Here is a 19,494-nt window from a genome sequence, read left to right on the forward strand (position 1 = left end):
TGCACTTGTCAAGAGGACTCAAAACCCTAGCTGTAGGTGCTGCATCAAATGCTGCCAGATTAGCTTACTGTTTTAATGCAAAAAGAAAGTTTATTTATAAATTTTCTATATACATAGTTACTGTAGTTCTGTACACAGTCTTTCCCAATCAAAAACAAAAATGGTAATCTGACATTCCTGCAGTTGCAAAGATTAAAGGCATTTCTTACTTATGCAGCACACTATTTATATACATGGAGGCATTAATAATGATGACAATGATGCAAAAAAGATTAGCAAAGACGTTACAGAGATTGGAACGTATGCTGGATAGGCTGGCACCTTGTCCCCTGGAGCATAGGAGGCCAAGGTTCATAAAATCAGAAGATTAGGTTTTAGATTAGGTGAATAGCCATGGTCTCTTCTGCAAGGCAGTGTGTCCAAAACTAGAAGGTATAGTTAAGACGAGAGGGAAAAGATATAGAAGGGACCCGAGACCTTTTCACACAGAGGGTGGTGCATATACGGGATGAGCTGCCAGAGAAAGTGGCAGAGGAGTTTAAAAGACACTTGCACAAGTGCACAGATAGGAAAGGTTTAGAAGGATATGAGCCAAACACATGCAAATAAGATGATTTCATTCCGGAAATCTGGTCAGCATGGATGAATTGGGCCAAAAGGTTTGTTTCTGTGCTGTATGATTCTATGACTTCCAACCACAGTCTCGGTGTGCGTACCTGGGAACAGCCTGTAGCACAGAGTACGTCACAAAAATCATTGCATTTCTCCAGACTTTTGTTGCATCTTCACATTCCACAAGGAAGCGTGTGACAGTCTCCTCCCTCACACAGCTGCAATGGTTGAGGGGGCCGCGGTATATATATGAAGGATCATACAGGTAGTATGATCCTTCTCACCACCAGTCAAACTACATCTTGGTGCTTCTTGGGAAACAAGCTAACATAGACCAAATACCGAACAAAGAATTACCTGGGGCTTGGTTAGCTCAGTTGGCTCAACATCTGGTTTGTAATGTAGTGTGACGCCAACAGCACAGGTTCAACTGCCCTACACACTAAGATCAACCATGAATAAACCTACCTTCTCAATCACAGCCAAGGTGTGATGAACCTCAAATTAAACCACTACTAATCATCTCTCTTTGGATCAATGGCGACATTATTTTTACCATGATATGATGGACCATTTAAAAGGATTTTTTTTTTGCAAATTCAAGGAAATTGCTGAGTCTTAAATGAATGAGAAGTTAATGATTTCCGTGGCAAGAACAAATTAAATACTACAGTTACAAGAATATAATTTCATTGTTTTGGTTTCACAGAGAAGATATTTAATAATAGCTTTTAATTTTCATAAAATATTTGCAAATGTCAGTAGTTCAAAAATGCATTCATAAACAGTTTATAATACAATGCTGATAAATGCAGATCATCTTAATGACATACAAACTGTCAATGTTTCATCATATTTGTTCAAAGATATTAAAACACTTTTGGAACTGTATGTTTAATTCAACAACTCTTAAAACAATTTTGTGTTAAATATCTATATTTTTTCACAATCCTGTTTAGGAGACAGCCAAAAAGTTTTGAAATGGTGATCCTACCATCTTCCAACACACTACTATATGTAATGCAAAAGTAGGAATTGAAATCATCTGACTTCACAAAGCATTTTTGCTCAAACATGAAACCGTATCAGGTTGTCCCCCATTATCTTGTTGGAAAGCAACAGTTAAATCCCTGCCTTAGAGATTTCACCTGATCTCCACTGACAGTAAATTCTCAGCATGGACTCATTAATTCATTGTTCAGATATTTGGTGCCATTAGACATAAGTTACTTGCAGAGAACAGAAATAAATCTCAATTCTTTGGTAACTGGAGCTATGTTTACTGGCATGAGTAAACATTAAAATTCTACACACAAATCCATTAAAAGACTATTTTCTAAAACAACTCTGCACAATATCATTGTCCCTAAGTAGAAAGGCCAGAGGATAACACTAAGTGCAACACCTCATTGTGAACTGCATTTATAGTGTCAGGAATATCCATTATGAATATTTTATTGATACTGACATGGCACAGAACCAATCTGAGCAGCAAGTAATATGGACAATGCTCCAACTGGGTCATGGAGATTAATTCAAAAGACTGTCACATAGCAGTGATGTAAAGACAAAAGCAAAATCAAGCAATTTCTAATCAAAATCTTCCTATTCCAGTACAAACAAACAAACATTAGCACAAATATGAAAATTTCAGAGTAGGTGCACTGAATTTTGACTTATTAGCATATACCTACAATCAAAGTTTGGGCCATGTAATCAGTGAATAATTCTAGCACACAAAAAGGGAGCTTGCCTGCAACCCAACCATAACACTGATGCTATTTTAATCAATTTGCTTGGACATGTGTGACACATCTGGGCTGGGAAAATTGAACCTATCTTCTGGCTCAGACATAGGGCTGTTATGGTACAGTGGCAGTGCCCCCAACTTTAGGATAAATGTAAGCTGTACAAGGCATGCCCATTGTGGATAGCAGGTGTCACGTGCTCATTTGGTGAATTTGTGACCCAAATCCCCACCTTCACTGATTAATTTTATTCATAACGTTCCACCCACTCTCATGACCTCCATGTTATCTGTTTATTCTGATTGACATTTCAATTCTTTTAATATGCACATCAAGAGAAATGCATCCTATATGAATCAATTTATTATATAAAAAAAATTCTGTTTGTAGCAGAGCCATCAACAGTACAATATAGGGCAACTCCGCCCAAAAAAGATTCAATTGCTCAGACCAGATTGCAATTTGAGTTTCAAGCATTATGTTGTCCCAAAGACAGAATGATACAGCTGATCCTTGTCCCAGACAGGCAGATGGATGATTAAATACACAGATTAAACACTGGAAATAACCTACCTCCTGCAACACATCTTCTGTCACAGACTTCAGGGCTTTCACACATTTTATTTCCGCTTTTAAAATTTAATATTGGCTTCTCACACTAATGCCTGCATTAAGTCATTTACAAAATTTGCACCCTGCACCAATAAAACCTCCAGGGTAACAAGGTACAAAAGGTTGTTCAAGTTTATAACCTGTACAGAAAAGATACGAGAACTCTATTTTGGGGTACTTGTTCAACACTGACAAATTCTACAAGTAGTTTACAGCTACCACTTATAACATTAAGAACAATTACATCTGTAAGTAGTTCTGTTTTACAAGTAATTAAGACATCATTAATGAAACTGTTGCTCATTCAAAAAAGGGATATTGGCATCAGCGTTTTGGGTATTGTGAAATCATAACAATTCGCATTTAAAATAATAAGTCATCAAGACGTTTCACAGAAGCATTACTTTGACACAGATCTCATAAGGTCATTAGCACATAGGTTTTAAGAAGCCTATGAAGGGGAGAGGGGCAGCCATATACAGAGGCAGCAAAATCAGTACTGGATTAAAGAAACTAATCCAGAGTTTATCTATAGCAATGACAAAGTAATGGAAACCCATATGTCCAACAAGCCAGAATTGAAAAAACACAGATTTCAGAGGATTGAAGGGCAGAAGGAAGTGACAGAGACAAAGGGTAATACTGGAGAGCGACTTGAAAACAAGGGTATTTTATTTAAAAACAAATCAAGGCAGTGGTAAACCAGGAACCCAAACATGTCAGTCAGAAAGCAAAGGAATAAAAGTGTATAATATGACTTAGCAAGTTAGGTCACAGGCAGTGTTTGAACAAATTCAAGTTTACAGAGGGTCCAAAGGGAAAGTCCAGCCATTGGAAAAGTCACAGTAAAAGACATAGATGAGTGTTTCAATAACAGATGAGCTGAGGCGAGGGCAGAAAGAGTGTTATGGGGAAAACTTGGTAGCTCTGTGGTGGAGGATGTGGACCATGAGCTCATCTGAAAATCAAATGAGACACCAACACCCAACGATGGACTTCATCCCCACAGAATGGATAAAGGAGATCAAAAAGGGGGTTCCAGAATGATGCTTGTTGCTGAGAAGGATGACAATGACATCAAAACTGCAGGCGAGATGCACATTACTCAACAATTCACATTTATACATTCCACGGCACTTCACAGGGGTATTAGACAAGCAGAATATGACAAAAAGGAAAAAAAAAGGTACATTGTGTGTGTCTGAAAAGGTAAGAAAAGCAATGAAATTTAGGGAGAAAATTGCTGAGCTTAGAGCCTAAACAGCTAAAGACACAGCCACTAATAGTGGATCAATTAGAACAGAGATGCTCAGTAGTGCAGCACAGTGGATACATCCAGGCTCAATTCCAGTCTTGGATTCCAGTGTGAAGTCTGCATAGAGTCCCTGTGGGTTTCCGCAAGGTGCTTCAGCTTCCCTCCAAGTCCTAAGCAGTGCAGGTTAGGTCGACTGGCCATGATAAATGCAGGGTCAGGGATAAAGTGATGGGGTGGTTCTGGACAGATGCTGATTGGAGGGCCGGTTGAGAGAACTGAATGACCTCTTTCTGTACTGTAGAGATACTATATTTCTATGATCCTAGATCAGAATTAGAGTGGGTGCAAATATTTCAGAAGGGCTGAGGAATGGTAGGAAATTGCAGAGGGAGAGTGAAGGTTTCTCAAGAATTTAAAACTAAAGTTGGAGTATTTTAACAAAGCTGGGCAATGATAAAACAGTGGACAGTACAGTCAATGAATACAGGGATGATGCATGAATGGAATTTGGTAACAGAGTTTTGGATTACCTCAAGTTTACAGATGGTAGGACATGCAAATAGTTTCCCACCATATCTATCCTACTAGATGTATAAACATAATCGCACCTCACAGCTCAGAGGTGAACAAACTAACTTGAACTTAGTTCTGTCTATACCAACCCAAATGCACAAGTAATAGGTCAGCAATAGAATCCACAAACCAAGTTCTCACATGTCAATGTATGTAATACAATTACCGCATCCCCCTAAATCTGCAAAACCACCATTTGCAAATACATCTGCCCCTATTACACAAGCAACCACATGCACACAACAGTAATTTTTGGGCAAAAGAATTGGAGCTAAAAAGCACAAGATTGAATCCAACTCCTGCCATTTTGAAACACTTAATTGCATGGAAATACCACCATAAATTAAATTCTATTTTTCACAAGAAACCACAAAAGCTTGCATTTTTATAGTGCCTCTAAACACAGAAAAGTACCCCAAAAAACTTTATTAAAATTATATCAAAACAAGGCAAAGCAATCACCTTCCAAAAGTAGTAACTATTAGCAAGAGGGTCTGATGCTTGATCAGAGGTGGCTTTCAGGAAAATTTTAAAAAGGAAAAGGGTGAAAGAGCTTAATGGGATGAATTTCAGAATTAAAACCCAGAAGGCAGAGCTGTCAGTGTAAAGGCAAAGGCTACAGAGGTGTACAGAGACCAGAGTTGGAGGAACACAGGTGATCATACGCTGCAGAACATTAGAGATGGAGAGTGACATGGCTATGTTAAACATTCTCATACATCTGTTCACATTTTAAGTGAGGGGCAGGGGATGACCATTCAACGCAGATCAGAAAATATGGAGCTTCTGCATGGAACAACAAAACAGAAAATGCTGGAAAAACTCAGGAGGTCTAGCAGCATCTGTGGTGAAAGTCACAAAGTTAAGATTTTAACTCAAATGACCCTTCTTCAGTTCTGAAGAATAATAAGGAGAATGCACTTGAAGCAGAAGAGAGCATGAACAGCTGAGTTTGGATGAGCTGTAAATATTAAGGGTTAAGGATGAAAGGTTGGTCACCTGGTAGTGAAATTTCTCCATACACATTAACATCAACAGAGACAATTTACAGTGACAAGATTTCCTGCTGTTCAGCTGCTTCCTCACCAACTATGGCAAATAAATAGGCTAGAATATGGGGGTGCAGCAGCAAGTCTGTCACAGTGCGCTCCGGGTCTATGGCTTCAAGGCGGAAGAAAGAATGAAATAATCACCTGAAGGCCTCAATTCAAGTCACACACACACACATTTGGCTCAAGCAGTATATAGAGATTCAGCAAACCAGAAGTAAACAATGCAACAGGCTGCAAATGCACTTCAAATGTGTACAGTAAACAACGTAGCTCACAATCACAGCTTCCAAAGGGGATTTAAACTGTACACGAGTTCAAGTAGTAGTAGTCAGATCCTTTGTCTAAATGTTTTTCTAAAATTATTGGCATCAGTCACACATTGAAGGGAGTTTTATATGCCAGAGGCTGAAAAGCTAGTAGATTTGAAAATATACATAGTGCAGAAGTTGTACACTACATGCAAATTTGGCCCCACCAGAAACCTTGCCACATGTACAATTATCAGACAATCCTGTAAAGTGAGCTGTAAATATAGCTTCATGTTATGTCTAAAATATTGCAACAAAAGACACCTGAAAGATATAATGCAGAGCTGCGGTGTTGGACTGGGGTGGGCTAAGTTAAAAATCACAACACCAGCTTATAGTCCAACAGGTTTATTTGGAATTACTAGCTTTTAGAGCGCTGCTCCTTCATCAGGTAGTTGCTCCTACTTCCAAATGAACCTGTTGGACTATAACTTGATTTTTAACCTGAAAGGTAAACAATTACGTCTGATGAGAGGTATTTGGAAAATCCTACTTTTTCCAATTATAATATCAAGAGTCAGTGGATTTATCAACACAATATCCAAGGAGCATCTCTCAATTTTGTATGATATCAAAAAGTAATTCCCCCATAGCTGTTAGCCAAATGCATATCAAGCAATGCCAGGTTACCTGTTAGCTGCAAACTTTACAGTCAAATGATATAGAATTACTGAGTCTTTGTTAGTCCATTTTTAAATATGTTTTCCCTGCAATACATTTTAAGCTACCAAGCAACCTAAGTTCTAGGTTTTCATTGTTTGGTAACAACAGTGGCAATGCTAACAACCTTCCAGGTATATTCAAGATTTCACCTTCTTTCATTGCACTGAACGGTTTTCATTTATATCTAAAAATGGCAGGAAACTTCAGTTTACCTAACCAAAGCATTACACACAAGCTGATTTTAACTAGAGGGACTGAAAATGGCAGAGTTCAATGCAAAGTAGTGATAATATTGATGGTGCACACACATTAAAAAGATGCAACATACAAAATGATCCACCATTCATAAAGAAATGTGATTTGTTATGTGACTAATCAAAGCAAAGTATCAACTTTTCCAACAACTTTTTAAACGAAATATTGTCTATCTTCCAAGTTGAGTTACAAATCAAACTGGAGGGCAAATTATGCAAAGCAACCTTAAAAGTGCAAGATTTAATCTCGTACAGAAATAAACTTGAATTTTAACATGTAAATCTTCAATGTTTTCTCAACATCCTCGTCTGTATATTCCTGAACAGCCTCAACCTTACTGCCCATCTCAAGATTAACAGTACAGCAAAATGAATAGCGACTAGGGTCATGTGAAAACCACAGCAATGATCCACGCCCTGTAATGGGTCAGACTTATAACAGTAACTCCAGAGATTCCAGAACATGAATGCATGTGATGCATGCTTACAAAACACAGAAACTATGACTTGTGGTGAACAAAAGTGCCAACACATCCAAGCATTTTCAACATGCACATCATGCATATTCACAGGCCAAAGACATGGTTCGACTGGACCTTCAAATTAAACCAGAGAGCATTTGTGCCTTTACTACACTTTGTGGCAAACGCAGTGCGTTCAGTAGTATTTTGGTTTTGTCCTGGTTCAAAACTATGCTTTCATTAGCAGGAAACTTCAGTTTACCTAACCAGAGCATTGCAATACACACCGACAGGTTTACACACAAGCTGATTTTAACTAAAGGGACTGAAAATGGCAGAGTTCAATGCAAAGTAGTGATAATATTGATGGTGCACACACATTCCCCCCATCACCCCCAACAAACACACACACACACACACAAATACAGTAGCTGACATGTGAAACAGTTCACATTGCAAACGTAAACAGCAAGGTACCACCCAGACTAAAAACACCTTCGTGGGGGGGAATGATGATGATGACGACGATGATGATGATAGAAAGCTCCTTAAAGTTCTCTCCACACACAAACACACTCCTCACACTAACAGAGGTGTTTCTGGCTGTGAACAAGTATTCAGGGTTTAACACTCCCCAGATAATAACTCTAGTGTGTCTATTTACATTGTTTGGGGAGTTTGCGGGGGGGGGGGGGGGCGCAGAAGTGGGAAAAAGAGAACTTGGGAATCCTAACGCTGAGACAAGAAAGGAAAGAACAACAAGTTGGAGAACATACAGGTGGGATGGGGACATTCAGCAGGGGAGGAATGGGGAGAGTGAGAGAGACGTAAATGGGACGGGGGGGAAGAGAGAGAGAGAAGAGAGCATGAGGGGTAAATTGGGGGGGGGAGCGTAAAAGACGTAAAGGGGAGCATGAAGGGGGTAAATGGGGAGGAGTGAGCGGGGTATATCGAGGAGGAGAGAGGGGGAATATGGGGGTGAAGCGTGAGGGGGGTATATGGGAGGGGGTGAGGGGGGTAAATGGGGAGGGGGTAAATGGGGAGTGAGGGGCTATGTGGGGGGGGGAGTGAGGGGCTATGTGGGGGGGGAGTGAGGGGCTATGTGGGGGGGGGAGTGAGGGGGTGTACATGGGGGGGAGTGAGGGGGGTGTACATGGGGGGGGAGTGAGGGGGGTGTACATGGGGGGGAGTGAGGGGGGTGTACATGGGGGGGGAGTGAGGGGGGTGTACATGGGGGGGGAGTGAGGGGGGTGTACATGGGGGGGGAGTGAGGGGGGTGTACATGGGGGGGGAGTGAGGGGGGTACATGGGGGGGAGTGAGGGGGGGTACATGGGGGGGAGTGAGGGGGGGTACATGGGGGGGAGTGAGGGGGGTACATGGGGACATATTGGGGCATATATGGGGGTGGGGAGTGGGGGGGGTATATGGGGGGTGGGGGGGGGGGTATATGGGGAGGGGGGGGGTGGTTTGCCGGGTCCGGGATGTGCCCGCGGGGAGGAGGCGGTCAGTCCCCGGGGACAGAAACAGGGGACAGGCCGGGGCTCCGCCCAGACAGCGGCCCCGGGCTCTCCCCGCCTCTCTCTCCCGGCCAGCGCCTGCCGTGTCCGGGGTTATCCTCCTCCTCCTGCTCCCCGAGAGCCGGGCTCCAGGCCGCGGGGGCTGCTGTCCCCCCCGCCCTCCCGCTGCACAGACTCCCCGAACCCCCCTCCCCACCCCCGGGAGGGGATTAAACCGGGGCCAGGGGCCGGGGCCGGGGCCGGGCCCGGCCGGCGGACACACACAGCCCCGGCCCGCCCTCCCTCACTCACCGCCCGGTCCGGGTCCGGGTCCCGCTCCACGTCTCGGAGCCGCCGCCACCTCAGGGCCCGCCGCTGGAACACGGTGTCGGTGGCCGCGCGCTGGCTCCCTCCGCCCCCTGAGCACCGCCGGGTCCTACTGCCCGCCCCGTCTCCTCCCTGAGCACCGCCGGGTCCTACTGCCCGCCCCGTCTCCTCCCTGAGCACCGCCGGGTCCTACTGCCCGCCCCGTCTCCTCCCTGAGCACCGCCGGGTCCTACTGCCCGCCCCGTCTCCTCCCTGAGCACCGCCGGGTCCTACTGCCCGCCCCGTCTCCTCCCTGAGCAACGCCGGGTCCTACTGCCCGCCCCACTCCTCCCTGAGCACTGCCGGGTCCTACTGCCCGCCCCCACTCCTCCCTGAGCACCGTCGGGTCCTACTGCCCGCTCCACCCCGAGCACTTCCAGATCCCACTGCCATGCCCACCCTAAGCAACGCCGGGTCCAATTGCCCACCTCCTCCCCCAGCATCCTACAGCCCACCATTGAGCACTGCCGGGTCTTACTGCCTGCCCCCTGAGTGCCACCAGTTCTACTGCCCATCCCCTGAGCATCCCTGGGTCCTTCCGCCTGCCTGAGCACTGCCAGGTCCTACTGCCAGGCCACCTCCACCCCGAGCACCACCAGGTCCTATCACCCAAGGCCCTCCACCCCAAGCACTGCTAGGTCCTATTGCCCACATCCCTCCACCCTTGAGCACTGCTGGGCCGTACTGCCCACCACCCCCAAGCACTGCCAGGTCCTACCGCCACCCCCTGTCCACTGCCAGGTCCTACTCCCTGCTCCTCTCCACGCCTGAGCACTGCCGGATCTTAGAGTGTGTTCCCCCTCCTCTAAACACCACCGGGTCCTACTGCCACCCTTAAGCATTGCCTGGTCCTATGCAGAAACCCACCTCTGAGCATCGCCCTCCACCCCGACCACCACTCGATGCCCCTCCAGCATGGATGCTGCTGGGTCCTACTGCCCACTTGTCCACCTCTGACAATAATTGTGATCCACTGCCCTATGTTTCCACCACAAATTGATGCACTAATTGATTTATTGTTCAAGGTTTGTGTGAAGATTTGTAGCTCAGGTGCTCGTTGTTGTGGTTCTGTTCGCCGAGCTGGAAGTTTTTGTTGCAAACGTTTCGTCCCCTGGCTAGGCGACATCATCAGTGCTTTGGAGCCTCCTGCGAAGCGCTTCTTTGATGTTTCTTCCGGTATTTATAGTGGTCTGTACTTGCCGCTTCCGGGTGTCAGTTTCAGCTGTCCGCTGTAGTGGTTGGTATATTGGGTCCAGGTCGATGTGTTTGTTGATGGAGATTGTGGATGAATGCCATGCCTCTAGGAATTCCCTGGCTGTTCTCTGTCTGGCTTGCCCTATGATAGTAGTGTTGTCCCAGTCGAATTCATGTTGCTCGTTGTCTGCGTGTGTGGCTACTAGGGATAGCTGGTCGTGTCGTTTCGTGGCTAGTTGATGTTCATGTATGCGGATTGTTAGCTGTCTTCCTGTTTGTCCTGATTTATTGTTGTCAGATATACTGACATACAGTGAAACGTGTTATTTCCCATGCACCAAGATCCAACTGTCTGCCCATCTCTGCCTCTGGGCTCAGCACAGGGTCCAGTTCTGAGCACCACCAGGTCCTACAGTCGGTTGTTTCTGACACTGAAGGCCACTCTTGGCATTGCTGGGTATTACCACTTGACATACTCCATATCTAGGGGCTATTCTCTCCAATTCCCGCTGTCCATTGTGCCACTGAATCCTACCATCTAAACCTCAAACTCTGACTGCCATCTGATCCTCCATTTCCACTCAATATCCTGCATGCCTTTCACTTCCATGTCTTATCAGGTCTTTCCTATCACGTTCTTCACCTCTAAGCACCAACAGACGATGTAACTTACCTCTCTGCCTCTGGACATCATCAGGTCCTACCACTCAAACTACCACTGAGCAATACTGCTTTATCTTTTTTTTGCCAGAACCCACGAGAAACGAGGGTGGCTGTCGGTTGCTCAGCACATGCTATTCTCCAGCACTGTCATGCCAAAATGCATGTTTACTAACTACAGAGGACATGGCATACCAAACTGCAACAATACACTGACTCAACCTGGCACTTTTACAACTATTCCTTGTCCTCTGTAATCTGACCCTTACACACTGAACAAATGCATCCAATTCTGGCACATTCCTGCAATGAGTGAGGACATACCTGGTATTAATGTACTAAATACTGGCTCCTAATTCTGTAGACATGCTTGTCACTAACACACAAATCAACTTGGTGCAGAAATGGGTGTGATAGTAACACATTGTGGACTATGACTGACTCCAGGGACACATGACACTGACACACTGATGATCTGTGTTTCACTTAAGTTATGTGCGTTCGAGACACACTGAGGAACTGTGTCTCACTCCAGGGACACATGACACTGGCACACTGAGGAATAATGTCTTATTCCAGACACACAAGATTCAGACATACTAAGGAACTGTGTTCAAAGTTTGGGAGAAGATTTGTAGCTCGGGTGCATGTTGTTGTGGTTCTGTTCGCCATGCTGGGAATTTGTGTTGCCGACGTTTCGTCCCCTGACTAGGTGACATCCTCTGTGCTTGGGAGCCTCCTGTGAAGGGCTTCTGTGATCTTTTCTCCAGCATTTGTAGTGGTTTGAATCTGCCGCTTCCGGTTGTCAGTCCCAGCTGTCCGTTGCAGTAGTCGCTATATTGGGTCCAGGTCGATGTGCTTATTGATTGAATCTGTGGATGAGTGCCATGCCTCTAGGAATTCCCTGGCTGTTCTCTGTTTGGCTTGTCCTATAATAGTAGTGTTGTCCCAGTCGAATTCACGTTGCTTGTCATCTGCGTGTGTGGCTACTAAGGATAGCTGGTCATGTCGTTTTGTGGCTAGTTGCTGGCTACACCAACTAGCCACGAAACAACACGACCAGCTATCCTTAGTAGCCACACACGCAGATGACAAGCAACATGAATTCGACTGGGACAACACTACTATTATAGGACAAGCCAAACAGAGAACAGCCAGGGAATTCCTAGAGGCATGGCACTCATCCACAGATTCAATCAATAAGCACATCGACCTGGACCCAATATAGCGACCACTATAGCGGATAGCTGGAACTGACAAACGGAAGCAGCAGATTCAAACCATTACAAATGCCGGAGGAAAGATCACAGAAGTGCTTCACAGGAGGCTCCCAAGCACTGAGGATGTCACCTAGTCAGGGGACGAAATGTCGGCAAATTCCCAGCACGGCGAACAGAACCACAACAATAAGGAACTGTGTCTCTCTCCAGGGAGACATGATACAGAAGCTCTGAGGTCCTGTGTCTCATTCTAATAACATGCGGTCTGAATACACTGAGGAACTTTGTCGCTCCAGGGACATGTGGTGTGAACATTCTGAGGAACTCTGTCTTATTGCAGGGACATGTTGTACAAATACACAGGGAACTGTATCACACTCCAGGAATATCATGTGTAATATACTCTCAGGTAATGTGTCCCACATGACACAAATTGGTTGGATGGTAAATAATGAGGATAATTGCTTTGGGTTACAGGGCTGGTCAGATGGGCTGATCAGTGATAAACAGACTTCAATCCAGATAGGTTTTGAGGTGATGCACTTGGGCAGGACAAACAAGGGCTAGAGAATATGTGTTGAATGGTAGAACCTTGGGAATCACTGAATTTCAGAGGGTCTTTGATGTGCATGTACTCTGGATATGCTGGGACTGTATAAAATATTGGAGAAAGTGAGGACTGTAGATGCTGGAACCCGAATGCTCATGCAGGAATATAAGATATGGAGATTCTGAAGAACTCTATCTCACTCCAGTAACATGTGGTACACATACATTGAAGAACTGTGTTTCTCTTGAGTGACGTGGTCTGATCACACAGACAAACTCTGTTTTATGGCAGTGACGTGTTATACTGATACACGGGGAACTGTCCCACACTCCAGGAACACGCTATACAGATACACTGAGGAACTGCGTCTCACTCTAGGAACACATGATACAGACACACGGAGGAACTGTGTCTCACTCCAGGAACACATGATGCGGACACACTGAGGAACTGTGTCTCACTCCAGGAACATATGGTATAGACATTCTGAAGAACTGTGTCTCACTCCAGGAACACATGATGCGGACACACTGAGGAACTGTGTCTCACTCCAGGAACACATGGTATAGACATTCTGAGGAACTGTGTCTCACTCCAGAACACGCGATGCAGACACACTGAGGAACTGTATCTCACTGAAGGAACACATGGCACTGGTGCCCTGGGCTGGACATGTCTAGCTATGAGCGCATGCCTGGATGTCGAATCAATGATAAATAGACCTCATCAGTGGCAGAAACAAAACTGAAATTGATGGAAAACCCCAGCAGGTCTGGTAGCATCTAAGAACAGAAATCATTCTTCAGAACTCTGTTTCTGATTTCCAGCATACATAGTTGTTTCTGTCTCACCAGTAACGGGATCAACTGTTAGGACAGGAAAAGTGCCAGACATGTCAGCATAGTAGATCACAGTTCAGAACAGATGTACAACACAACTGTGACCAGCAAAGGAAAACTTTGAGGGTATACTCCTGAGATTCACCTGAAGTGACGTAGGCTGTTTCCAGTGATATAAGTGAAACTGAAACCCCAGTTGGAATACCTCATTTGAGGCACACCTGTAACATGAGTCATCAAATGGAAAAAGCTCACTAGTGACCCTCACAGCAATGCCAAGCTAAGCTGCTGACATGGACTCCATCCAGGATATTGATGCCACCAGCATAGTGAATGAAATCAAAAATAAACATGATAATGGAATCCTTACGTTTTATAAACCAAAAACATCGATCGATGTAAAGTGCATACGTGCCAATTGTTGATTCCCAACAACATCAATGGTCTTAATGGATGCCACCTTCAATCTGGATACAGTCCTTTGTGACTCTGGTGAAGGACGAATTTGAGCCACTTTTGTGGAAGGATGTTCAGCTGAGTTACTTTACAGACATGTGCCCAATTTTCCAATATTTGCTGCACCCAGACAATCTCAGAAAATCTCCCCGACCTCTCAGCGCCAGGTAACTCTCCAAACGGAAAGCTATTAGCTCATCACAGCTCTGTACATCCATAGATTCATCCTATCAATGTGGGCTTGTACTCAAACTAGGATTTGTTTGTTAGTATACTCCCAGGCAGGCTGTTTGGTCTGCTGTTGTCCTAGTTTAGCACCGTCAGACTAAATTGTTTGAGATTCAAGGAAAAATAAGCTTTCTATCACTTTTGGATTACGCATTGCATTAACAGTGTCAGTTCCACAGGCACTTAGCACTGGAGTGTTAAGGCCTTTAACATATGAACCTCTGTTTTACAGTGACAACCAAAGAGTCTTGAAGGTTCCTTTTTCATCCAACTTTGGAATGATCACAGGTAGCAACAGTTTCAAACTATTGTATTGAGCTTATTGATACCAAAAGCTGGTTTTAACTTACGGCTTCTAATCGTTAATATGTGAAATTGTATGATTTATATAGTTAATATAAGTAAGGTATGACTTTACTTTGAATCCAAAGACTGATTTAGCTAAATCGATTACCACAAATTTGTTGCAAGGATTGGATTCATTTCTCTCTTACATCATACTGCACTCTACCAGTTTAAAAGAAGTTACCAACAGATTTAATCATATTTTGGCTTTAATGAGATATGCATCCATTTAGGTATGGTGAAGGATCTTTATAAAGCCGTATGTGAGAGAGTTGTTGCTTCTACTTGTGACGTTAACTATAATTTACTCAGAATATGGAACCTGTGGCTTAGAACTGGAAGGTTTGGAGAACTACTGGGTTATAGCATTGCACAATTCAGAATAATGACAACTGAAGACCGAATGGTGGTAGCAGCATGGACATAATTAGTCAGCATTTCACAGAGGATGCTGAAGTAGGAGCCAACAGCAACTATCTCTAAAATAGGTGAGTGAAATTGCAGAGTTTCTTTAAAGTTTTATTGCGTAGATGGCAATAATTTAGGAGTACTCGATGGAGAGTTAAAAATATCATATGTTTGTGTTTTCTATTTCGGCATTTCTCTCCAGCCTAGATTTTTATAAAAACTAAAATACTTGTGTTTGTATCAGTGCACTCGTCAGCCTCAGCACAGTTGGTAGCATACTTGCCACTGAGGGAGAAGTTCCATCCCAGACATTTGAACATAACATCAAGTTTGACTCTGCTGTACAGCTCTGACAAAGATGCTCCATCTCAAATGGGATGTTAAAATATTCAAGAGCATATAATAGATATTCTGGCACTATTTGAAGAAGAGCAGGGGATTCCTCCTGGCTCATCTTTATTCCTCAACTAACATCACAAAAATACAGATTTTATGATGATTATCTCACACACACACACACACGCACGTGCGCGCGCACACACACACACACACACACACACACACTCACACACGTGTATGGGGTGAATTTGTACTTGCAGAATTACATTTTATTTTGCTCAAAAACTACATGAATTCTGTAAACCTATTTTTTCGATGAGAATCAATCTGAACGTTGGGGCACAGACAGCCTTACACAGGGCAGCTCACACCTTCAATGCGTTATCTGGGCCGACATGGCACCTATGTTTAAAGTTCACTTGAAAATATAACTTTAAAAAACTTCAGGGATTTACATATGCAAGAACTGAAACCAACATGTTCATTTAAAAAAGATGAGAAACTTAACAAACAATCCAGGTCTTTTTCAATACATAATTTCAGTTACATCACACTATAAACTTCTGTTATAAATTCTGCGTCTTACGATCTTATACTCAAGAACCACCTGATAAAGGAGAAGCGCACGGAAAACTAGTGATTCCTAATAAATCTGGTGTTGTGTGATTTTTAAAAATGTGGTAATCTGAGATGATCTGAGGTCATCAAAGTCACCATATAAATATAAATGTAAATCCTTCTCTTTCTCTTTATGTTATGGAATTTACTGACTAATTCAAGCTTTTTCTGTATTTATTTCACATTTCCAGCCAGAGTACTTAGTTTTTCAGAGGTTGTTTCCTTTAACCAGATGATAAACAGATTTAAGGTAATTGGCAAAACAATCAGAGGTGACCACAGAAAACTGGGTGAGTTGGCTATTGTCAGGACTTGCAACATGCTCCCTGAAAAGGTACCTGAAGCAACACAAAAGTAACTTTCAAAAGGAAAGTGGTTAAAAACTCCGATGGGAAGGTTTCGGTGCCCCAAATTTATTCTATCTCCTAATCTTATTCTTGTGGTAAATGACTATCGGGGTGACTCTCCCATAGGTCTGCCATTGCAATTTGAAGTTGCTGTTGTGTAATCTATCCAGTGTGGACCTATTCCACTTCAGGGGTTAGACTATCAACTTAGTTGCACCCTATTCAACAAGGCTTAATGGTTAACATTGAAATTCACATCAAATCGCTGATTCTGTGTTGATTGCCTCTGTAAATCCACAACAGCGAACCGAGTAGAGGAGCAGAATCTCATTGACAGATTTTAGAGTTGAACAGCATAGAGCAAATACCAGAAGTTGCTATCTATTCTGCACTTTAATTTACTGTAAGTGCCAACAGCTTCACTGTCTGCACTTTCTGGATCAATGGCTTTAGTCTTCACCACGTTTATTTGCAGAAAATTATAGATCAAAGATATCAGCTGGGTTTAATATTTTAAAAATAACCTAGGACTATAACATTCAATGTCAAACTGATGCCTCTTTTGTGTATGTTATTCAGCTCTGAGATCCCCAAATATCTTCCAACTAAAAAATTCCTGCTTGATGTTTATCTAGGTCTTGAGTAACAACTAGGTAAGTTAATGATTTTTGTTTCAGGTTGCACACTGAGCACAACAAAGATAAAAGTCAAGTTAAAAATAAAGTGTGATAAGTAGATTTATTATCCTGCTGAAATACACATTGATTCAAAGCAACCCAACATCATTAGGGTAAGGCCAGTCAGCCCTCCACTATGGTATACCACTCAGTTAGATCATCGTTCATCTGCATCTCAACTCCATCTTTCTATTTTTCTCTATATCCTTTGGTTCAGGTATCTGATGAAAACTTCTTATTCTCAGTCTTGATAATTTTGATTGTTCCCCAACAAAGTTCAAAAGTTCTACAACTTCATTGTGTGAAAAAAGTTTCTTAACTTCAGTCCTATTGGCCCAACTCTAAAATCACCCTAATGCGGAGTACCCTATACACACCAGAAATACAAGCTAGTTTTATACTATTTCTCCTGGTAACTTAACTCTCCATTCCAAGCTGTTAGAACATTCTGGTGAATCTGCACTACATCCTTTCCAAGTCCATTATATCCTTGCCAACGTACAGTGGCCAAAACTGAACAAAGAATCAGCTGTTTAAAGTGCCAGTGATTGGAGCTCATCATTGAATGTAATGTCACTGCTTGTTGTTGTTCAATAAAATAATTTTCTCACAGAAATTATAAACAGTAATCAAATAAATCAAATGCCATGTTTACACGTACAAATCAGGCACACTAATCTTAAGGCTTGAATTCTTTAAATGTGCCCATTTTATGTAACTTTGACTGGGAGCACTATGTTGGAACGTTTATCCTTATACATCAATAGTGATTTTCATTGAGCTTTAAAGCCGGAAGATGAAGGAAACAGATCCCTCAGTCTGGAGAAAGTTACACATATCTGACAAGCCTATATCAAGCTCTCCTATTACAATTGAAGGGTATGACAACTGAAAACACCACAAATATAAACAAGTTTAACAGTATAAAACTAAATTATTGCACAAGACCTTCAAGACTTTACACCAGCAGGAGTAGCTTTGTTTACCCTAGCAAAATCCACTATTAGTTATTGAAGTTTTCACCCTGATGGAGAGAGGCTGACTGGCCAGAGAGCCTGAAGTAATCTTTTAATCCTAATAATTTACAGCACTTAAATAGAAGGGTGTTTCATTCAGCTATTTGAAAGCAATGTAAATACTTTGATTTAAAAAAGCATGAAGAACGTTTTAACAAAATTAAAATTGCCAACAAATACTATAAAAACTGTCAAAAATAAATTGTAAACCGTCATTTCAGTGTATTACTGTGTTCTCTGTGCTAATGGATGTTTTAACCTGTTTAAATAAATGGGTTAATGTTTCTATTAAAGGAGCTAATTAGAAAAGAAATGTCATATGAATGTAAGAAGTGTTCACCCACCAGTGATTTCTAGTCCATAATGTATGAGGCATGAAAGTGATAGCCAGAATTAAGAGCAAGAAAACAGTTCTGAAACCATGAAATGGGTGACTGCAAACGATTTCCTGAATCACAAAACCAACATTTTGCAAGGGAAAGTGGAACTGCTTTGAAAAAGCAGCTAATCATTATCTGATAAAAAAAATACTAGCAGATATCATATTCGTTCCACCAAAGTGGTTGTCATCAACAGGAAAAGTATCATTGTTTCCTGTGATATCATTAGTTAATTTCTAACATTGTAAACTGCTGAATGTGAAGAAACACAGGCTGGGTTTTACAGCTATGTGGTATATGCGTTGAATTCAGTTATGATAATGGTATTATAATGCAGAAAGGAGTTGTTCAAGTATTGAAATGAATCCAATTAGTGCACTGTTGGAATCCTGAAACCAATTGTTATGTTTGTGAAGATTGCTTTGACCATTCAATTATGATTGGCTGTGCTGAATGGTGGAATAAAATAACTAACTCTTCATATTTTGAAGACAAACTTGTAGGTTAAAATGTACTTAAACCAATGTTGTACCAAATCCACACTACAGGTGCATGGTTTTTTTTAGAATGTAGTAAATTAATGCAAACACTATGACAAAAATAGCAATTCATTCTTTCATTTTCAAAGATTGTAAGTAATTACACCCACTTGATATTGAAGGTTCTATCAGTCAAATGCATCATATAAATGCATCTGCAGCAAATTTACTCTCTGTATTGCCAATCCACATGGATAACCTCATCAGCGTTAGGTTGATTAAACCTTCATGTGTGCCACTTGTCTATTGAATTCAGCAGTCACCTTATCATTGTGGG

At 42.6% G+C, this 19,494-nt stretch overlaps 1 protein-coding gene across 4 annotated transcripts in view; it reads right to left on the reverse strand.

Annotated features, from left to right (window-relative positions):
• Positions 1 to 19,494, reverse strand: part of sgms1b (sphingomyelin synthase 1b) — a 179,539-nt gene that overhangs the window by 97,498 nt on the left and 62,547 nt on the right. For 3 of the 4 annotated variants that reach the window (XM_060842341.1, XM_060842343.1, XM_060842340.1), the window contains exon 1: positions 9,348 to 9,473. The exons of the other annotated variant lie outside the window; for it this stretch is intronic. The gene's annotated coding sequence lies outside the window, so the exon portion shown is untranslated. Of the gene's footprint in view, positions 1 to 9,347; positions 9,474 to 19,494 lie in introns of those variants that run through there. 4 annotated transcript variants of the gene reach the window in all.

The sequence above is a fragment of the Hemiscyllium ocellatum genome, chromosome 22, assembly GCF_020745735.1.
Source record: "Hemiscyllium ocellatum isolate sHemOce1 chromosome 22, sHemOce1.pat.X.cur, whole genome shotgun sequence".
Taxonomy (NCBI): domain Eukaryota; kingdom Metazoa; phylum Chordata; class Chondrichthyes; order Orectolobiformes; family Hemiscylliidae; genus Hemiscyllium; species Hemiscyllium ocellatum.